At 40.7% G+C, this 24,272-nt stretch overlaps 1 protein-coding gene across 1 annotated transcript in view; it reads right to left on the bottom strand.

The window, feature by feature from the left end:
* Positions 1 to 24,272, bottom strand: part of LOC128648424 (elongation factor 2) — a 196,233-nt gene that overhangs the window by 124,259 nt on the left and 47,702 nt on the right. The window lies entirely within an intron of this gene.

Here is a 24,272-nt window from a genome sequence, read left to right as displayed (position 1 = left end):
GGCCAGGCCTGGAGAGCATTGAATATCGCTCTCAGTTCCAGAATATTTATCGGTAGAAGAGATTCTTCCCGAGACCAAAGACCCTGAGCTTTCAGGGATCCCCAGACCGCGCCCCAGCCTATCAGACTGGCGTCGGTCGTGACAATGACCCACTCTGGTCTGTGGAACATCATCCCTTGAGACAGATTGTCCAGGGACAGCCACCAACGGAGTGAGTCTCTGGTTCTCTGATTTACTTGTATCTTCGGAGACAAGTCTGTATAGTCCCTATTCCACTGACTGAGCATGCACAGTTGTAATGGTCTTAGATGAATGCGCGCAAAAGGAACTATGTCCATCGCCGCCACCATCAACCCGATCACTTCCATGCACTGAGCTATGGAAGGAAGAGGAACGGAATGAAGTATCCGACAAGAGTCCAGAAGCTTTGTTTTTCTGGCCTCTGTTAGAAAGATCCTCATTTCTAAGGAGTCTATAATTGTTCCCAAGAAGGGAACCCTTGTTGACGGGGATAGAGAACTCTTTTCCACGTTCACTTTCCAGCCGTGAGATCTGAGAAAGGCCAGGACAATGTCCGTGTGAGCCTTTGCTTGAGGAAGGGACGACGCTTGAATCAGAATGTCGTCCAGGTAAGGTACTACTGCAATGCCCCTTGGTCTTAGCACCGCTAGAAGGGACCCTAGTACCTTTGTGAAAATCCTTGGAGCAGTGGCTAATCCGAAAGGAAGCGCCACGAACTGGTAATGTTTGTCCAGGAATGCAAACCTTAGGAACCGATGATGTTCCTTGTGGATAGGAATATGTAGATACGCATCCTTTAAATCCACCGTGGTCATGAATTGACCTTCCTGGATGGAAGGAAGGATAGTTCGAATGGTTTCCATCTTGAACGATGGGACCTTGAGAAATTTGTTTAAGATCTTGAGATCTAGGATTGGTCTGAACGTTCCCTCTTTTTTGGGAACTATGAACAGATTGGAGTAGAACCCCATCCCTTGTTCTCTTAATGGAACAGGATGAATCACTCCCATTTTTAACAGGTCTTCTACACAATGTAAGAACGTCTGTCTTTTTATGTGGTCTGAAGACAACTGCGACCTGTGGAACCTCCCCCTTGGGGGAAGTCCCTTGAATTCCAGAAGATAACCCTGGGAGACTATTTCTAGCGCCCAAGGATCCAGAACATCTCTTGCCCAAGCCTGAGCGAAAAGAGAGAGTCTGCCCCCCACCAGATCCGGTCCCGGATCGGGGGCCAATATTTCATGCTGTCTTGGTAGCAGTGGCAGGTTTCTTGGCCTGCTTTCCCTTGTTCCAGCCTTGCATTGGTCTCCAAGCTGGCTTGGCCTGAGAAGTATTACCCTCTTGCTTAGAGGACGTAGCACCTTGGGCTGGTCCGTTTTTACGAAAGGGACGAAAATTAGGTCTATTTTTTGCCTTGAAGGGCCGATCCTGAGGAAGGGCGTGGCCCTTACCCCCAGTGATATCAGAGATAATCTCTTTCAAGTCAGGACCAAACAGCGTTTTCCCCTTGAAAGGAATGTTTAGTAGCTTGTTCTTGGAAGACGCATCAGCCGACCAAGATTTCAACCAAAGCGCTCTGCGCGCCACAATAGCAAACCCAGAGTTCTTAGCCGCTAACTTAGCCAATTGCAAAGAGGCGTCTAGAGTGAAAGAATTAGCCAATTTGAGAGCATTGATTCTGTCCATAATCTCCTCATAAGGAGGAGAGTCACTATCGAGCACCTTAAGCAGTTCATCAAACCAGAAATATGCGGCAGTAGTGACAGGGACAATGCATGAAATGGGTTGTAGAAGGTAACCCTGCTGAACAAACATCTTTTTAAGCAAACCTTCTAATTTTTTATCCATAGGATCTTTGAAAGCACAACTATCCTCTATGGGAATAGTGGTGCGTTTGTTTAAAGTAGAAACCGCTCCCTCGACCTTGGGGACTGACTGCCATAAGTCCTTTCTGGGGTCGACCATAGGAAACAATTTTTTAAATATGGGGGGAGGGACGAAAGGAATACCGGGCCTTTCCCATTCTTTATTAACAATGTCCGCCACCCGCTTGGGTATAGGAAAAGCTTCTGGGAGCCCCGGCACCTCTAGGAACTTGTCCATTTTACATAGTTTCTCTGGGATGACTAAATTTTCACAATCATCCAGAGTGGATAATACCTCCTTAAGCAAAATGCGGAGATGTTCCAATTTAAATTTAAATGTAATCACATCAGATTCAGCCTGCTGAGAAATGTTCCCTAAATCAGTAATTTCTCCCTCAGACAAAACCTCCCTGGCCCCCTCAGATTGGGTTAGGGGCCCTTCAGAGATATTAATATCAGCGTCGTCATGCTCTTCAGTAACTAAAACAGAGCAGCCACGCTTACGCTGACAAGGGTTAATTTTGGCTAAAATGTTTTTGACAGAATTATCCATTACAGCCGTTAATTGTTGCATAGTAAGGAGTATTGGCGCGCTAGATGTACTAGGGGCCTCCTGAGTGGGCAAGACTCGTGTAGACGAAGGAGGGAATGATGCAGTACCATGCTTACTCCCCTCACTTGAGGAATCATCTTGGGCATCATTGTCATTATCACATAAATCACATTTATTTAAATGAATAGGAATTCTGGCTTCCCCACATTCAGAACACAGTCTATCTGGTAGTTCAGACATGTTAAACAGGCATAAACTTGATCAGAAAGTACAAAAAACGTTTTAAAATAAAACCGTTACTGTCACTTTAAATTTTAAACTGAACACACTTTATTACTGCAATTGCGAAAAAACATGAAGGAATTGGTCAAAATTCACCAAATTTTCACCACAGCGTCTTAAAGCCTTGAAAATATTGCACACCAATTTTGGAAGCTTTAACCCTTAAAATAACGGAACCGGAGCCGTTTTAAGCTTTAAACCCCTTTACAGTTCCTGGTATCTGCTTTGCTGAGACCCAACCAAACCCAAAGGGGAATACGATACCAAATGACGCCTTCAGAAGTCCTTTATAAGTATCAGAGCTCCTCTCACATGCGACTGCATGCCATGCCTCTCAAAAACAAGTGCGCAACACCGGCGCGAAAATGAGACTCTGCCTATGCTTTGGGAAAGCCCCTAAAGAATAAGGTGTCTAAAACAGTGCCTGCCGATATTATTATATCAAAATACCCAGATAAAATGATTCCTCAAGGCTAAATATGTGTTAATAATCAATCGATTTAGCCCAGAAAAAGTCTACAGTTTAAATAAGCCCTTGTGAAGCCCTTATTTACAATCGTAATAAACATGGCTTACCGGATCCCATAGGGAAAATGACAGCTTCCAGCATTACATCGTCTTGTTAGAATGTGTCATACCTCAAGCAGCAAGGGACTGCAAACTGTTCCCCCAACTGAAGTTAATTGCTCTCAACAGTCCTGTGTGGAACAGCCATGGATTTTAGTTACGGTTGCTAAAATCATTTTCCTCATACAAACAGAATTCTTCATCTCTTTTCTGTTTCTGAGTAAATAGTACGTACCAGCACTATTTGAAAATAACAAACTCTTGATTGAATAATGAAAAACTACAGTTAAACACTAAAAAACTCTAAGCCATCTCCGTGGAGATGTTGCCTGTACAACGGCAAAGAGAATGACTGGGGTAGGCGGAGCCTAGGAGGGATCATGTGACCAGCTTTGCTGGGCTCTTTGCCATTTCCTGTTGGGGAAGAGAATATCCCACAAGTAAGGATGACGCCGTGGACCGGACACACCTATGTTGGAGAAACTAGACATAAAAAACGATAATGCTCAAGCTTCTTACAATTCTCTCAATGTGTGTGTGTCTTCAAGAGACAATCAAGGTTTAAAACTATGTTAACAGTAGTAGGTTTCGAATTACATTGGAAATTGATAAAATTATTGCACAGCTAAATAATTTATACAAACAACACAACAAGATGTTTCCAAAACGTTGCCCTGGATTTTATTTCAATAGTGAACTTTACTACTTGAAAGTAACACAGATTTCAATGCCTTTTCATCCTGTCAGTGCTAAGTGGTGTTATTACATTTGAAAATAAAACATAAAGAAGAAAAGGAAAGAAGGAAGAGAAGAAGACGGGACAAAAGGAAGAAGAGGGAAGAGAGAAGGAAGAGAAGACAAGGAAGGGACAAAAAGGAAGAAGAGGGAAGAGAGAAGGAAGAGAAGACAAGGAAGGGACAAAAAGGAAGAAGAGGGAAGAGAGAAGGAAGAGAGAAGAAGGAAGAGAGAAGAAGGAAGCGGAGAGAAAAGAGCAGGAAGAGAGAAGAAGGAAGAGATGGGTAAAGAATTAAGGAAGAGGGCCTTTGTCTCCCCCCCCCAGAATCCATCATTTATTTAATATAAAAAAAAAAAACAACAACAAACTTGCTACCAAAAGATATTTTTTAGTAATATGACCTCCCAAGGACTAAGCAGAAACTAAACTTTAAAAAAAACATCCCTTTAATACATGACGGTTGTCCTGGAGATTCTAATAGCTATAATATACTGGGCCCACACTTTTTTATCTCAACACCTACACCTACTGTATGCTATAATAAAAAATGGTTTTGACCTTTCTGTATAATGCTCCTATGCACTGTATGATCCAGAGATCAAATATCGGTTTTTATAAAGTCAAACCAGCCTTAAATTGTAAGCTTATGAAACTTAAATAAGAACCATAGGCCCAACATTTCCTAAAAGTGTATTAATTAGTACATAGGATAGCTTTATGCTTATCCCAGGCACTAATTAGTACGTAGAATAGCCTTATGCTTATCCCCGGCACTAGTTAGTATGTAGTATAGCTTTATGCTTATCCCAGGCATTAATTAGCACGTAGGATAGTCTTATACTTATCCCAGGCACTAGTTAGTACGTAGTATAGCCTTATGCTTATCCCAGGCATAAATCAGTATGTAGGATAGCATTATGCTTATCCCAGGCACTAGTTAGTATGTAGGATAGCCTTATGCTTATTCCAGGAACTAGTTTGTACGTAGGATAGCCTTATGCTTCTTCCAGGCAGTAGTTAGTACGTAGGATAGCCTTATGCTTATTCCAGGCACTAGTTAGTACGCAGGATAGCCTTATGCAAATCCCAAACATTAATTAGTATGTAGGATGTCCTTATGCTTATTCCAGACATTAATTAGTACGTAGGATAGCCTTATGCTTATCCCAGACCCTTATTAATACGTAGGATAGCCTTATGCTTATCCTAGGCACTAGTTAGTATGTAGGATAGCCTTATGCTTATCTTAGGCACTAGTTAGTACGTAGGATAGGCTTATGCTTATCCCAGGCACTAGTTAGTACATAGGATAGCCTAATGCTTATCCCAGGCACTAGTTAGTACGTAGGATAGCCTTATCCATATCCCAGGCACTAGTTAGTATGTAGGATAGCCTTATGCTTCTTCTAAGCATTAGTATGTAGGATAGCCTTATGCTTATCCCAGGCACACGTTAGTACATAGGATAGCCTTATGCTTATCCCAGGCACTAGTTAGTACGTAGGATAGCCTTATGCTTATCCCAAACATTAATTAGTATGTAGGATGTCCTTATGCTTATTCCAGATATTAATTAGTACGTAGGATAGCATTATGCTTATCCCAGGCCCTTGTTAACACGTACGATAGCCTTATGCTTATCCTAGGCACTAGTTAGTACATACAGTGAAGAGGTAACCGCAACCTATACAAACAGTTCCTGACCCGGAAGCCCAAAAATGCTGAATGGGCAAAGTAACCTGACCTCCCGGTGTGCCGTAGCCTGTAGCGGCGGATCAGACCGCAAAAATATGCACAGAAAGAAAAATAGGCAGGCACAACTCCAGTCCGTTGTAGTATTTAAAACAAAAAATATGCTTTATTGTACATCCATTAAAAATAGTACATGCAGACAGGCAGTGTAGGAGACAAAAAAGCTAACATGTTTCGCGCCTCCAGGTGCGCTTACTCATAGACTGAAGTCCATGTCTAAACGCTAACCCTTTATAGACCATGGAGGCAGCTAAAATTAACTGTTTCATGTCCAAGAAGGGGGAAAAATAAGAGTAAAAACAAAATCCTAATGTGACACTGAAAGATCATTGCTATTATTTAGAAAATATGTACATAGGCTGTATCTTCCTAGTATAAAGCCCCTAATTTTGTGTATATATATATATATATATATATATATATATATATATATATATATATATATATATATATATATAGGAGACAATAAAATAATATTATTAAAAAGAAACAATTGGCATTGTTACAGTATTGGCATGTTGGCTACTAAATAATATAATATAAGCTTCTAATACTGCAAGGTAAATGAGACGTGTACAGTAAGTTGAAATTGGAACCAGAACATTATTAAAATATTCCAAAGAAGATATTTGTGCCTGATTATGTTCAAATATGATAAGTGTTTTTAAATATGATAAGTGTTTTTAAATATAAGTGTTTTTATTATTATTATGAATATATTGGTACCGGATAACCCTATATGTCCCATATTTCATCATGTACCAAAGATACATAAGGATGCAAGGTGTCCTCCAGGTAGACCAATTGTGGCAGGAATCGGTTCATTATTTGAGCCCTTGGCCGAATGGCTGGATTCCATTTTACAACCTATAGCTACGTCACAGTTGAGCTACCTGCAGGACACCTAGCATCTCCTAACATTGGAGGACATACAATGGCATTCAAATTTTTCTTGGGGAGTTATAGACATAACTTCACTTTACACCTCCATTCCTCAGGGTCAGGGCATCATGGCTGTAAAGTTTTTTATGCAGAGAGATTCACTTTACACCTCAGTGGAAATAGAATATATTTGTGAGGTATTACAATTCTTGTTATCACACAATTATTTTTTATTTAATAATGAGTTTTTTATTCAGACTTGTGGCACGGCGATGGGGACAAAATTTGCCCCCTCGTTTGCCAATATCTACGTAGCATGGTGGGAAAAATTATATCTTTATTCACCAAACAATGTTTGGAGTGATAAAATAGCACTATATGTGTGCTACATAGATGATTTGCTTTTCATATTTAAGATTCCTTTTAATGACAACATTTTTAGTGAATTTATATATTTTTGTGATAATAACGAAATGAACTTGAAATTCACAGGGGAATATAATCTGAAATAAGTCAACTATCTAGATTTAACTTTACAAATTATTAATAACACCATTACTACTAGAACATACAGGAAGCCGACTGCAGGCAACACAATCCTGCACGCCAAGTCACAACATCCCCAACACTTAATAGACTCAATCCCTAAATCTCAATTTTTAAGGATTAGACGTAAAACACGATCAAATGATGTCTATGAAGAACAATCTATTGAACTGAGGGATACAATAGTGAAAAGAGGATACAAACCAAAAAAACTGGAGGATGTGAGAAACACTGTTAAACATCAAGATGGACATATAAAAATAAAAAAACAAGATATTGATACAAACTTTGATGATACCATAGTGTTTTCCACACCCTTCAGTCAGCAATACAATCAAATAGTTAAAATTATAAAAAAGCATCTAAATATGTTAAAATCTGATGAAACTTTACAACCATATATTAAAAACTGCAAATTTGTGCCAAGAAAATCTAAAACTTTGGCACAAGTTTTGTCTCCAAGTTTGGTAAAACCTCACAAGTACACAATGCAACCACATGGATAAATAAAAAATAGAACCTTCAAATGTGGCACTAGAACTTGTTTGGCATGCCCCAACATCCTACAGGAGGATCACTTTTTGTGTCAAGTTAACAAGAACATTTACCCCATTGATTTCTATGCCAATTGTGGCTCTAAATTTGTTTTATATTTATTTGCTAACCTGCAATCTCTGTTTTTTTCAGTATGTAGGTAAAACTACACGTACAGTAAGGACACGCTTTAATGAACATGTTAGGGATGTAAAATACTTAAGTAAAGATTCCACAGTGGCAGATCACTTCAATAATTTACACCTAACAAACAAAGCCAGCCTTTCATTACAAATTATAGATATTGCAAGAGTACAACCAAGAGGTGGAAATAGGGACAAAATATTGGAAAAAAACATAATTTATGCTTACCTGATAAATTCCTTTCTCCTGTAGTGTGATCAGTCCACGGGTCATCATTACTTCTGGGATATTAACTCCTCCCCAACAGGAAGTGCAAGAGGATCACCCAGCAGAGCTGCTATATAGCTCCTCCCCTCTACGTCACACCCAGTCATTCGACCAAGAACCAACGAGAAAGGAGAAGCTAAAGGGTGCAGTGGTGACTGGAGTATAATTTAAAAATTTAGACCTGCCATAAAAAACAGGGCGGGCCGTGGACTGATCACACTACAGGAGAAAGGAATTTATCAGGTAAGCATAAATTATGTTTTCTCCTGTTAAGTGTGATCAGTCCACGGGTCATCATTACTTCTGGGATACCAATACCAAAGCAAAAGTACACGGATGACGGGAGGGACAGGCAGGATCTTTATACAGAAGGAACCACTGCCTGAAGAACCTTTCTCCCAAAAATAGCCTCCGAAGAAGCAAAAGTGTCAAATTTGTAAAATTTGGAAAAAGTATGAAGCGAAGACCAAGTTGCAGCCTTGCAAATCTGTTCAACAGAGGCCTCATTCTTAAAGGCCCAAGTGGAAGCCACAGCTCTAGTTGAATGAGCGGTAATTCTTTCAGGAGGCTGCTGTCCAGCAGTCTCATAAGCTAAACGTATTATACTACGAAGCCAAAAAGAGAGAGAGGTAGCAGAAGCTTTTTGACCTCTCCTCTGACCAGAGTAAACGACAAACAGGGAAGACGTTTGTCGAAAATCTTTAGTTGCCTGTAAATAAAATTTTAGGGCACGAACTACATCCAGATTGTGCAGAAGTCGTTCCTTCTTTGAAGAAGGATTTGGACACAAGGATGGAACAACAATCTCTTGATTGATATTCCTGTTAGTGACTACCTTAGGTAAGAACCCAGGTTTAGTACGCAGAACTACCTTATCCGAGTGAAAAATCAGATAAGGAGAATCACAATGTAAGGCTGATAACTCAGAGACTCTTCGAGCCGAGGAAATAGCCATTAAAAATAGAACTTTCCAGGATAACAATTTTATATCAACGGAATGAAGGGGTTCAAACGGAACGCCCTGTAAAACGTTAAGAACAAGGTTTAAACTCCATGGCGGAGCAACAGTTTTAAACACAGGCTTAATCCTGGCCAAAGCCTGACAAAAAGCCTGAACGTCTGGAACTTCTGACAGAAGTTTGTGCAACAGGATGGACAGAGCTGAGATCTGTCCCTTTAAGGAACTAGCGGATAAACCCTTTTCTAAACCTTCTTGTAGAAAAGACAATATCCTAGGAATCCTAACCTTACTCCAAGAGTAACCTTTGGATTCACACCAATATAGGTATTTACGCCATATTTTATGGTAAATCTTTCTGGTAACAGGCTTCCTAGCCTGTATTAAGGTATCAATTACTGACTCTGAAAATCCACGTTTTGATAAAATCAAGCGTTCAATCTCCAGGCAGTCAGCTTCAGAGAAATTAGATTTTGATGTTTGAAGGGACCCTGAATCAGAAGGTCCTGTCTCAGAGGCAGAGACCAAGGTGGACAGGATGACATGTCCACTAGATCTGCATACCAGGTCCTGCGTGGCCACGCAGGCGCTATTAGAATCACCGATGCTCTCTCCTGTTTGATCCTGGCAATCAATCGAGGAAGCATCGGGAAGGGTGGAAACACATAAGCTCTCCCGAAGGTCCAAGGTGCTGTCAAAGCATCTACCAGGGCCGCTCCCGGATCCCTGGATCTGGACCCGTAACGAGGAAGCTTGGCGTTCTGTCGAGACGCCATGAGATCTATTTCTGGTTTGCCCCAACGTCGAAGTATTTGGGCAAAGACCTCCGGATGAAGTTCCCACTCCCCCGGATGAAAAGTCTGACGACTTAGGAAATCCGCCTCCCAGTTCTCCACTCCCGGAATGTGGATTGCTGATAGGTGGCAAGAGTGAGACTCTGCCCAGCGAATTATCTTTGATACTTCAATCATCGCTAGGGAGCTTCTTGTCCCTCCTTGATGGTTGATGTAAGCTACAGTCGTGATGTTGTCTGACTGAAATCTGATGAACCCCCGAGTTGTTAATTGGGGCCAAGCCAGAAGGGCATTGAGAACTGCTCTCAATTCCAGAATGTTTATTGGCAGGAGACTCTCCTCCTGAGTCCATGATCCCTGAGCCTTCAGGGAATTCCAGACAGCGCCCCAACCTAGCAGGCTGGCGTCTGTTGTTACAATCGTCCATTCTGGCCTGCTGAATGGCATCCCCCTGGACAGATGTGGCCGAGAAAGCCACCACAGAAGAGAATTTCTGGTCTCTTGATCCAGATTCAGAGTAGGGGACAAATCTGAGTAATCCCTATTCCACTGACTTAGCATGCACAATTGCAGCGGTCTGAGGTGTAAGCGTGCAAAGGGTACTATGTCCATTGCCGCTACCATTAAGCCGATCACCTCCATGCATTGAGCCACTGACGGGTGTTGAATGGAATGAAGGACACGGCAAGCGTTTTGAAGTTTTGTTAACCTGTCTTCTGTCAGGTAGATCTTCATTTCTACAGAATCTATAAGAGTCCCCAAGAAGGGAACTCTTGTGAGTGGAAAGAGAGAACTCTTCTTTTCGTTTACCTTCCACCCATGCGATCTTAGAAATGCCAGTACTAACTCTGTATGAGACTTGGCAGTTTGAAAGCTTGAAGCTTGTATCAGAATGTCGTCTAGGTATGGAGCTACCGAAATTCCTTGCGGTCTTAGCACCGCCAGAAGAGCCCCCAGAACCTTTGTGAAGATTCTTGGAGCCGTAGCCAACCCGAATGGAAGAGCTACAAACTGGTAATGCCTGTCTAGGAAGGCAAACCTTAGATACTGGTAATGATCTCTGTGAATCGGAATGTGAAGGTAAGCATCCTTTAAATCCACTGTGGTCATGTACTGACCCTTTTGGATCATGGGTAGAATTGTCCGAATAGTTTCCATTTTGAACGATGGAACTCTTAGGAATTTGTTTAGGATCTTTAAATCCAAGATTGGTCTGAAGGTTCCTTCTTTCTTGGGAACCACAAACAGATTTGAGTAAAATCCCTGTCCGTGTTCCGACCGCGGAACCGGATGGATCACTCCCATTAGTAACAGATCTTGTACGCAGCGTAGAAACGCCTCCTTCTTTATTTGGTTTGTTGACAACCTTGACAGATGGAATCTCCCTTTTGGGGGAGAGGTTTTGAAATCCAGAAGATATCCCTGCGATATGATCTCTAGTGCCCAGGGATCCTGGACATCTCTTGCCCAAGCCTGGGCGAAGAGAGAAAGTCTGCCCCCCACTAGATCCGTTCCCGGATCGGGGGCCCTCAATTCATGCCGTCTTAGGGGCAGCAGCAGGTTTTCTGGCCTGCTTGCCCTTGTTCCAGGACTGGTTAGGTCTCCAGCCTTGTCTGTAACGAGCAACAGCTCCTTCCTGCTTTGGAGCAGAGGAAGTTGATGCTGCTCCTGCTTTGAAATTACGAAAGGAACGAAAATTAGACTGTCTAGCCCTAGGCTTGGCTCTGTCTTGAGGCAGGGCATGGCCTTTACCTCCTGTAATGTCAGCGATAATTTCTTTCAAACCGGGCCCGAATAAGGTCTGCCCTTTGAAAGGTATGTTAAGTAACTTAGATTTAGAAGTAACGTCAGCTGCGTGCCTGAATGGCGAAACCGGAATTCTTAGCCGTAAGTTTAGTTAAGTGTACTACGGCATCTGAAACAAATGAATTAGCTAGCTTAATGGTTTTAAGCCTGTTTGAAATTTCTTCGATAGTAATTGAGTCAAGAGTCTCTTCCAGGGACTCGGACCAAAAAGCGGCCGCGGCCGTGACAGACGCAATACATGCAAGGGGTTGTAGTATAAAACCTTGTTGAACAAACATTTTCTTAAGGTAACCCTCTAATTTTTTATCCATTGGATCTGAGAAGGCACAGCTATCCTCCACCGGGATAGTGGTACGCTTAGCCAGAGTAGAAACCGCTCCCTCCACCTTAGGGATCGTCTGCCATAAGTCCCGAGTGGTGGCGTCTATTGGGAACATTTTTCTAAATACAGGAGGGGGGGAAAAGGGTACACCGGGCCTATCCCACTCCTTAGTAATTATCTCTGTAAGCCTCTTAGGTATAGGAAATACGTCAGTACTCGCCGGTACCGCATAGTATCTATCCAGCCTACATAACTTCTCTGGAATTGCAACGGTGTTACAATCATTCAGAGCCGCTAATACCTCCCCTAGTAGAACGCGGAGGTTCTCAAGCTTAAACTTAAAATTAGAAATGTCTGAATCCACTCTATTGGGATCAGAACCGTCACCTGCAGATTGAAGCTCTCCGTCCTCATGTTCCGCATACTGTGACCCAGTATCTGACATGGCCCTAGTATTATCAGCGCACTCTGTTCTCACCCCAGAGTGGTCACGCTTCCCTCTAAGTTCGGGTAATTTAGACAAAACTTCAGTCATAACATTAGCCATGTCCTGCAATGTGATTTGTAATGGCCGCCCTGAAGTACTCGGCGTTACCAAATCACGCACCTCCCGAGCGGGAGATTCAGGTACTGACACGTGAGGCAAGTTAGTCGGCATAACTTTCCCCTCGTTGTTTGGTGAATGATGTTCAATTTGCACAGATTGACTTTTATTTAAAGTAGCATCAATGCAATTAGTACATAAATTTCTATTGGGCTCCACTTTGGCTTTAGCACATATAGCACAGAGATATTCCTCTGAGTCAGACATGTTAAACACACTAGCAATTAAACCAGCAGCTTGGAAATACTTTTCAATTCAAATTTCAATAGTATGAAAAAAACGTACTGTGCCTTTAAGAAGCACAGAAGTTATGACAGTTGAGAAACAATAAAACGGATAAACTATAAATCAAATTTTTACCGGAAAAATATAAATTTAGCAAAGGATTGCCCCCATTAGCAATGGATAACTAACCCTTAAATGACAGAAAAAAAGTACAGAATATAACGTTTTTTATCACAGTCAAGCACTATCTCACAGGTCTGCTGTGAGTGATTACCTCCCTCAAAATAACTTTTGACGACCCTTAAGCTCTGTAGAGACGAACCGGATCATGCAGGGAAGAAAAACAGACTTGTGACTGAATTCCTGATGCGTAGTAAAAGCGCCAAATTAAGCCCCTCCCCCTCACACACAACAGTGAGGGAGATCAGTAAACTGTCAAAAATTGAATAAAATGCCCGCCAAGTGGATAATTAGTGCCCAACACCATTTTTCACCCAGTACCTCAGAAAATTAAACGATTTAACATGCCAGCAAAACGTTTAACCTGATAAATAAATTGTCACAGAAACCTACTGATAGCCGTTCTCACTGCAATATAGGTTAAGGTTTTATTCATACAGTATCATTCCAGTGAAGTGCCATTCCCCAGAATACTGAAGTGAAAATATACATACATGACAGCCTGATACCAGTTGCTACTACTGCATTTAAGGCTGAACTTACTTTATATAGGTATTTGCAGTATTTTCTAATCAATTCCATTCTCAGAAAATAATAAGCTGCTACATACCTCTTTGCAGGTGACCCTGCCCGCTGTCCCCTGATCTGAAGTATACCTCACCCCTCAGATGGCCGAGAACAGCAACATGATCTTAACTACTCCGGTTAAAATCATATAGAAAACTCAGGTAGATTCTTCTTCAAATTCCCCCTGAGAATGAACAACACGCTCCGGTGCTGTTTTAAAATAACAAACTTTTGATTGAAGTCATAAAAACTAAGTAAAATCACCACAGTCCTCTCACACATCCTATCTATTAGTTGGGTGCAAGAGAATGACTGGGTGTGACGTAGAGGGGAGGAGCTATATAGCAGCTCTGCTGGGTGATCCTCTTGCACTTCCTGTTGGGGAGGAGTTAATATCCCAGAAGTAATGATGACCCGTGGACTGATCACACTTAACAGGAGAAAAAGATATTTTGGATTCTGAAATTATGCACACGCTCGCCATATGGAATGAACCGAGAATGTGACATAAACTTTTTCATAGACAATTAATATGTATTATTGGTGGGTACTACTAATAATAATAATAAAAACACATATTTAAAAACACTTATCATATTTGAACATAATCAGGCACAAATATCTTCTTTGGAATATTTTAATAATGTTCTGGTTCCAATTTCAACTTACTGTACACGTCTCATTTACCTTGCAGTATTAGAAGCTTATATTATATTATTTAGTAGCCAACATGCCAATACTGTAACAATGCCAATTGTTTCTTTTTAATAATATTATTTTATTGTCTCCTATATATATATATATATATATATATATACACAAAATTAGGGGCTTTATACTAGGAAGATACAGCCTATGTACATATTTTCTAAATAATAGCAATGATCTTTCAGTGTCACATTAGGATTTTGTTTTTACTCTTATTTTTCCCCCTTCTTGGACATGAAACAGTTAATTTTAGCTGCCTCCATGGTCTATAAAGGGTTAGAGTTTAGACATGGACTTCAGTCTATGAGTAAGCGCACCTGGAAGCGCGAAACATGTTAGCTTTTTTGTCTCCTACACTGCCTGTCTGCATGTACTATTTTTAATGGATGTACAATAAAGCATATTTCTTGTTTTAAATACTACAATGGACTGGAGTTGTGCCTGCCTATTTTTCTTTCTGTGCACTAGTTAGTACATAGGATAGCCTTATGCTTATCCCAGGCACTAGTTAGTACGTAGAAAAGCCTTTTTAGCCCAAATTTTTTATTTCGTGATTCAGATAGAGCATGCAATTTTAAGCAACTTTCTAATTTACTCCTATTATCAATTTGTCTTCGTTCTCTTGCTATCTTTATTTGAAAAAGAAGGCATCTAAGCTTTTATTTTGGTTTATGACTCTGGACAGCACTTTTTTATTGGTGGATGAATCCACCAATCAGCAAGAACAACCCACGTTGTTCACCAAAAATGGGCCGGCATCTAAACTTACATTTCGAATAACGATACCAAGAGAATGAAGAAAATTTGATAATAGGAGTAAATTAAATTAGAAAGTTGCTTAAAATGTAATGCACTATCTGAATCACGAAAGAAAAAATTTGGGTTCAGTTTCCCTTTAATTAGTACGTAGGATAGCCTTATGCTTATCTCAGGCATAAGAAAATACGTTGATAGCCTTATGTCACATAAACTGCCTTTTCACATAATTATTGAAAAAACTAAATGTATGCTTACCTGATCAATTTCTTTCTTTCCGGGCATGGACAGTCCACGACTTCATTCCAATTACTAGTGGAATATTCAACTCCTGGCCAGCAGGAGGAGGCAAAGAGCACCCCAGCAAAGCTGTTAAGTGTAATTTCCCTTACCCATAATCCCCAGTCAGGAAAATGGAAAAAGAAGAAACACAAGGGTATAGAGGTGCCTGAGGTTTACTCTAAAAAACTACCGAATTAAAAGTAAAAAAAGGGCGGGTTCGTTGACTCTCAATGCCCGGAAAGAAATTTATCAGGTAAGCATAAATTTTGTTTTCTTTCCTAAGGCATGGAGTGTCCACGACTTCATTCCAATTACTAGTGGGAACCAATACCCAAACTAGAGGACACAGAATGAAAAGGGAAGGAGAATAAGGCAGGCAGACCTAAACAGACGGCACCACCACTTGAAGAACCTTTCTCCTAAAAGAAGCCTCAGCCGAGGCAAAAGTATCAAATTTGTAGAATTTGGAAAAAGTATGCCAAGAGGAACATGTAGCCGCCTTGCAAATCTGTTCCACAGAAGCTTCATTTTTGAAAGCCCAGGATGAGGAAATAGCCCTAGTGGAATGAGCTGTAATTCTCTCAGGAGGCTGCTGACCAGCTGGCTCATAAGCTAAATGGATAATACTTCTTAACCAGAGCTAAAAAGAGTAGTAGAAGTGGCCTTGTGACCTTTACGCTTGCCAGAGAAAACTACAAAAAAGGGCAGAAGATTCCCTTCCTTTTTCCCCCTTTTATTTTCTTTTTCTTGCATTTTTCTTTTCCTTGATTTGTTGGAAATTACTTGTCAAATTGCAATTTGAAGGAATACAAAGCTGATATAACTAACAGAATGATGATGCAATTTATATTGTGTTTAACAATGTTGTGAATATTGTTTATACAATCTAATGTTCATTTTCATGTATTCAGAATTTAACGTTCATTCATCAATAAAAAAAATAATAAATAAATAAAAAAGGGCAGAAGATTGCCAAAAGTCTTTAGTAGCTTGAAGGTAAAATTTTAGAGCACGCACAACATCCAGGTTATGCAAAAGACGTTCCTTATGGGAAGAAGTATTAGGACAAAAGGAAGGAACAACAAATTTATGATTAAGGTTTTGATCCGACACAACTTTATGGAGAAAACCCAGCTTAGTACAAATGACTGCCTTATCCGCATGAAAAATAAGGTAAGGGGAATCACACTGCAGAGCCGAAAGCTCAGAAACTCTGCGAGCAGAAGAAATAGCAAGAAGAAACAAAACCTTCCAAGATAACATTTTAATATCAACGTCTCAAACGGAACCTGCTGCAAAACCTTAAGAACAAGATTAAGGCTCCAAGGAGGAGCAACAGGTTTAAACACAGGCCTGATTCTGACCAGGGCCTGAACAAAAGCTTGAACATCTGGTAAATCTGCCAGACGTTTGTGCAAAAGGACAGAGCAGAAATCTGACCCTTCAGAGTACTGAATGACAAATCTTTTTCCAGCCCATCCTGAAGAAAAGATAAAATGCTGGGAATCATCACCCGGCTCCAGGAGAAACCCTTAGATTCACACCAATAAAGGTATTTACGCTATATCTTATGGTAAATCCTGCGAATAACAGGTTTACGAGCCTGAAGCATGGTATCAATGACAGCTTGAGGAAAACCACGTCTATACAAAACTAGGCGTTCAATCTCCAAGCAGTCAGCTTCAGAGAATCTAGATTTGGATGGAGGAATGGACACTGAATTAGAAGGTCCTTCCTCAGCGGTAACCTCCGAAGGTGGAATAGATTACACCTCCACCAGATCCGCGAACCAGATCCTGCGAGGCCATGCAGGAGCTATTAGAATTACAGATGCTCCCTCCTGTTTGATACAAGCAATGACTCGTGGAAGGAGAGCAAACGGAGGAAACAGGTATGCCAGAGAGAAAATCCAAGGAACCGCTAGAGCGTCTATCAGAGCAGCCTGAGGATCTCTTGACCTTGATCCGTACTTTGGAAGCTTGACATTTTGACGAGACGCCATCAGATCCAACTCTGGAACCCCCCACTTGAGGGTTATCCTTGAGAATACTTGTGGATGGAGAACCCACTCCCTGAGATGAAAAGTCTGTCTGGTCAGAAAATCTGCTTCCAAGTTGTCCACTCCTGGAATGTGGATAGCAGATAGGAGACAATCGTGAGCTTCTGCCCACTGCGAGTCACCTCCTTCATGGCCAAGGAACTCTGAGTTCCTCCCTGGTGGTTGATGTAAGCCACTGAGGCGACGTTGTCCGACTGGAATCTGATAAACCGGACTAAAGATAATTGAGGCCAAGCTGACAGTGCATTGAAGATTGCTCTCAACTCCAAGATGTTTATGGTGAGAAAAGACTTCTCCCGAGTCCACAGTCCCTGAGCTTTTAGAGAGCCCCAAATTGCTCCCCAGCCTAACAGGCTGGGGTCCGTAGTCACAATCACACAGGAAGGTCTCAGGAAGCAAGTGCCTCGAGACAGATGTTCCTGTAAAATCCACCACGAGAGAGAGTGTCTTGTTAGAGGATCCAGATCTATCCTCTGCAATAAATCTGAATGATCTCCGTTCCATTGACTGAGCATGCATAGCTGTAGAGGTCTCAGATGGAACCAAGCAAAAGGAATGATGTCCATGGAAGCAACCATCAGACCAATCACCTCCATGCATTGAGCCACAGATGGACGAATAGCAGACTGGAGAGAAAAGCACAAAGCAAAAAGTTTGGATTTTCTGACATCCGTCAGGAAAATCTTCCTGGACAGGGAATCTATATGAGTCCCTAAAAAAATCACACCTTTGTAGCTGGAACAAGGGAACTCTTTTTCAGATTGACTTTCCATCTGTGGGAACGTAGAAAAGACAACAACATCTCTGTATGAGATTTTGCGATTTGAAAAGATGGCGCCTGAACCAAGATGTCATCTCGGTAAGGCGCCACCGCAATTCCCTGAGATCTGACCACCGCCAAAAGGGCCCCTAGAAACTTTGTGAATATTCTGGGAGCCGTAGCAAGACCAAACGGAAGAGCAACAAACTGGAAATGCTTTTCCAGAAAAGCAAACCTCAGAAACTGGTGATGATCCCTGTGAATGGGAACATGAAGATACGAGTCCTTTAGGTCTATAGTCGTCATGAACCGACCTTCCTGAACCATTGGAAGAATGGAACGAATAGTTTCCATCTTGAAGGACGGAACCCTGAGGAACATGTTGAGGCACTTTAAGTCTAGGATGGGACAGAAAGTTCCCTCCTTTTTGGGAGCCACAAAGAGATTTGAATAGAATCCTAGACCCTGTTCCTCTAGATGAACTGGAACAATAACTCTGTAATGCTATGTAGCAATAAGGATTAGTATAGATTTGGTGAGCAGATTGTTTCTTTAATGTGAGGATCACAACTGCAGATTCAGGTAAGCTTAAGTTGTCAGTTTTGACTGAGATATACAGCAAGACTGAATTACAGGAGTCCTATATAAAAGACTGTTTAATATCCACAGACAAGTAAAAGTTCACTTACCATTTGCAATCCTGTTGCTGGGATTTGGCTTGTTGCACTCAAGTCTGCCAGAATGGTGTTAGTGGATGGCAAATAGAATTGCAAAGATAGACAGGACAGTCCCTTCTCAGCTCTGAGTTGTAATGCATTGAGATCAGATGACGCCACTGGTGGGTGTGGCTTGTGAGCAGTAGTCTCTACACAGCTCTGGACTGATACTGAAAGGAAATACTGATGATGTCACAAGTGGGCGTGGCCTGATCACAAACTGTTATGCAAAGTCCTTAGAGCTGTTACAGTGGAAAATCCTTAGCCAAACAAGAAGTATGTACAGTAGATGTGGGAGAAATCCTTATAAGCAGTGGTACTTGATTTGTATTGCACAGGAACAGCCAGGCAAAGCTGGAAGCCAAGAGATCCATGTGAACAGAAACACAGGATAGAGATTGCAAACAGGTAAATGTTTAAACACTGTCAGTTAAAGTCTTTAGCAATAAATCCCAGGTTTAGGCAGGATTGTTGTTACAGATCACAATAATATAAAGTCTTATGTCAATAAGGCTTCCTTCCAAAAGAAGGATAAATCAGGAGGCTTGTAAATGCTGCAGAGAAGCTAAACAAACAGATTACTAAGCACCTGTAAGAAGGTGTGATGTAATTTTATAGGCAGGCTTAGAGAAATGAGTGCAAGGAGATTTATAGGAACCGTACATGACAAACTCCCAGGGAGGATAGGTCCTCTACGCAGTTTAAGAAGGCTTCCCTCTTTACTAGGTTTGAGGATAGCCTTGACAGGAAAAAATCTGCCCGTTGGAGGGCAAGACTTGAATCCTATTCTGTAACCCTGGGATACTATGTCCACAGCCCACTGATCTGGGACATCGCAAATCCAAGCATGCCGAAAAAGAGAAAGCTTGCCCCCACTTGATCCAAAATTGGATCGGGGACGGACCCTTCATGCTGATTTAGAGTCAGTAGAATGCTTCCACTTATTCCAAGGCTGACTAGACCTCCAAGAGGTCTTGGCTTGCTCTGGTTTGGAAGAAGAGGAGGAAGACTTCGGTCATTTAAAATTATGAAAGGAGCAAAAATTAGAATTCTGGCAACCCTTAGGTCTATTCATCTTGTCCTGAGGAATGAAAGATCCCTTTCCACCCATAATCTCAGATATAATATCCACCAGACAAGGTCCAAATAAAGTCTTATCCTTATAAGGCAAAGACAAAAGCTTGGCTTTTGAAGTTACATCAGCCAACTATGATTTTAGCCACAGAGCTCTACAAACTAAAACATTGAAGCTAGACATCTTAGCTCCCAGTCTAAATTACCTGCATGTTAGCATCACAGATAAAGGTATTGGCCAGTTTAAGAGCTTAGCTCCTATCTTGGATCTCCTCTATAGTAGTCTCTTCTGATATCAGATGAGACAAGGCATCACACCAGTAAGATGCGGCTCCCGCAACCGTAGCAATACTTGCCGCAGGTTGCCACTGTAATCCTTGATGGATGTACATCTTTTTTTAAGTAAGTCTCTAGCTTCTTTTCCATGGGATCCTTAAAGGAACAACTATTCTCTATAGGAATTGTAGTTCTTTTAGCTAGAGAAGAGAGATAGCTCCTTCTACTTTAGATGAAAGCCAGATCCTAAAAACAGGAGGAAAATAGAGGCGCCTAGTGTGATACCATAAGGACCATAGGAATAAAAGCAAGTATATATATCAAATATACTCACAAACCAAGAAGCACATCTAGTGCAATAATCGGCAGGCTGAGGACTTCAGAGCCGATTAGCTGACTCAATCCATAGGCATATGACCAGGCTGGATCACGTTCTCCAAGGAGTTAGCAAAACAATAGCAAGAGCTCAAGTGCAGAACAAACGTCCACCGGTGCTAAACTCAGTGGCCCCAGGTGTCCAAAATCCAATACACAGGAGATTCGTCAGGCAGATAAGGGTGGTGGAATCGTCCTCCAGAATTATGGCAATTATCTTAAAGAAGCGGAAAGGATTTCTGGGGGGAGATCCCACCACCCAATATCTTAAAACCTTAACAGGTCTTATCAATTTTGCATTCCATGAAGGAATAGTATCTAAACAAGGGAAATAATTTTTGATCCCAAGGGATCCTGCCTGTGCCCTCTACCATAAGGATTTACAGAATCCCCCGGGCAGGCTGATAATAGTGGGCATAGGCAGCCTGATGGATAACGTATCGGCCTATATTGACTCTTACGTCAGAATAGCAGAGAAGCAGCACCCAGGATAAACAAATAGTAAGTCCAATGAACGATGAAACAAATAGTAAGTCCAATGAACGATCCACAAGCAGCAACAAAGTTATCCACTCATTTAATAGCACAATAGAAGGCACAAAATACAAAGTGCATTAAACAAACCACCAACAAAAATAGGTCAGAAAAGGGCAAACAAGTTTCGTAGACTTTTTACATATTACTTTATCAATGACCTCCAGAAATATGTTGTAGGATTGGAGTCTTATATCAGAGATTCAGAATCTCCTTAAGAAATTGGACAATATAATAATTACAGGCAGTCCATTATGAATTTCCTGTGATGTAACATCTCTGTATTCCAATATACTCTATCATTTGGGGATAGAAGCTGTATCCCAGTATCTGGAGGCTAATTGGTATATCCCCCCCCCTTCAAAAACAGTTTATTCTCCAACTGATTTTGTTTATCTTAAAACATAATTATTTTTTGTTTCAGGATAATTTTTATTTACAAGTCAAAGGAACCGCCATGGGTACCAGGTTCGCCCCCAGTTTTGCGAATCTCTTTATAGGATATTTTGAACAACAATGCATATATCAATCTAGTTTTAGGGCGAATCTGGTATACTATGGAAGGTTCATTGACGATCTTAATTTTATTTGGAATGGTTCTAGAGAACTGGCTTGTGAATTTATCGACCATTTAAATAAGAATGATAGGGGCATCACTTTTACTAGCTTGATCCCTGAACAAGAAATTGTGTTCTTGGATTTACACCTAAGTTTTAATTACCGGGGGGGTCGATAGTGCCACGCATTTCAAGGCAGTCGACTGTAATAGTAACCTGGAATTGTCAAGTAACCATTACCTCCCATGGAAACAGAATGTTCCATATGGTCAGTTCAATAGAATAAGATCTAACTGTAGTTCTCTAAACCAATATGACAAACAAAACCTTGTTTTGAAACAAAGATTTGAGGAAAAACACTATCCTCCGGAAATTATTGAGAGAGGTTATCTCTGGGCAAGGGCAGAAAATAGAGATGAATAATTCTAACCATTTACTAATCCGTCAAATCCTTGATAAACACTGGAGGATAATTAAAAGGGACCCCATCCTAAATGAATTAATAGGAGAGAAGGACACTGTAGTGTTTAAAAGAGCACCTAACCGTAAAAATATTCTAGCACCTAGTAGGATTGTTAAAGAAGCTAATAATACAAATTTAATAAGAAATAGGACCCATAAACAAAATCATACTTTGGTTTCAAGTATTCCTCGGGTGATACCCGGTAAGAAACCAAAAAGTGGAGCTTTCAAGTGTAATGTTAAAAATTGTAAAATGTGCCACCATATTGGCCACAAGCAGAACAATTTCAAGTCCCATACTACTGGCAAAAGTTACCCCCCATTAGGGGTGTTCTTACATGTGCATCACACTATGTGATTTAGTTATTAACCTGCATCTGTAGAGTTCAATATATTGGTCGTACCATAAGGAGGGTCAGCCTTCGTTGGTCTAAACACTCATGCAGTATTTTGAAAAATAAAAGATCACATAGTGTGATCAAACATTGTCATAATAAGCATAATGGGAATCCTGATTGCTATACCATTACTCCTGTTGAACACATACCTTCATCATACTTGTATAACAGATTTGTGAGGCTTCGACAGAGGGAGACATACTGGATACACAAGCTGAAGATCCTTTTTCCTTTAGGTCTCAATATGAATATTGACTTGGCAGCTTTTTATGAAGTCTGGCTTGTGTGTCCTGTGTGTAGCCCTCTGTGCGTGGCATTGGTTTGTGATGGGTCAGTTAATTATAAATTATACATTTATTTATATTTCTCATATTATGAATCTGTTCCTATCTATTGGCATCTTGAGAGATTAATAGTAACAACAGTTACGATAGGTTAGTTCTATAAAAGACCTAAATGTTCTTAAATGTCAATGATCTTTAATATTTGTATACATATTATACACATTTATTTGTACCAATGGTTACATTTTACATTATCATGCGAAGAAATAGGTATTGTAATAGTTACTTCAAGTTTTAGGGTATTAGGTCGAACATAATCTACTATTTGTCCCTTTTAATATTTCACTTTTTGGATATTTACGATAAGATAAACCTGCATATATGTGTATGGGGGGGTACAGTTATTCTAAAAATTCTTGGCAATAGACCCTTATTTATATGGTATTATGTATTATATAATACTGACTATTAGACTATAGGTTACACCCATCAGGGTTGAAGACACCTGGGGTTTTATGTCAACATAGAGGGTGATTATATACTTTTTTAATAAAATTTTTAGTTTAAATCCATCCATCCCCTATTTCTCCGTATTGCCGAAACGCATTGAGCTATATTTTAATAAAATCTGAAGCTGCATCTGAAGATACCCTTGTGATGGTTTTAATAACAGGCTGATTTAAAACTGAAATCCTGTGAGTATGACCTGTTTGTGCGCCTACCATTTTATTTGAAACGTGCTACACCATTGTAAGCTTTTTATTTTGGAGGTGAAAGAAGGCAGGTTTCACAGAGGAAAAGAGCAGCTTGCATCCCCTGAGGTGACACAGTGCCGCCACATTTGATATTTCTTGTAGCTGAGGAGTTCTTACCGCACCGGGACCGGAGTTGACACTAGTAATAGTAAGAAGACTCAGTAAACAATTAGCATAGCCAGGACATGCGATCGCTAAAACACAATCACTGTCTATTCACTCTGCTCTACAATGAATTCAAGCAGAAGTCACGTTTACACTCTGCTCTATTAGCCCAATTCTTAAATAAAGAATGTTCTCACACATTGTACATATAAACCCTAATTAACCCTTCAGCCGTCTCTCATAATAAAAGGGGGAAAATTAATCCTTTAAAGTTTCACTTATGTCAGTGCCTGCCAGACTGCCCAACTATTAACCCCTAAAGGTCATAACATGTCCCAGATGATGATCCACTAGAGGAATTAACCTCCAAAGTGCTGTCCTTTAGTACCTAGAAAGCAAATGCACCCTCCTGTGGATCCAGCTGCAGGGCAGGAACAGCTTCTTAGGTGTGATAGATACTTTACTCTCTATCAGGGACCTGAAGAAAAAGAAAGAACAGAGTAACCAACCCTGGCTTTCTATGAAGGGGTAGCAATAATGTTAGAAATAAAGCAAAGACAACCTTG

Source organism: Bombina bombina, chromosome 2, assembly GCF_027579735.1.
Source record: "Bombina bombina isolate aBomBom1 chromosome 2, aBomBom1.pri, whole genome shotgun sequence".
NCBI classification, from domain to species: domain Eukaryota; kingdom Metazoa; phylum Chordata; class Amphibia; order Anura; family Bombinatoridae; genus Bombina; species Bombina bombina.
This window is presented reverse-complemented; position numbering and strand designations above follow the sequence as displayed.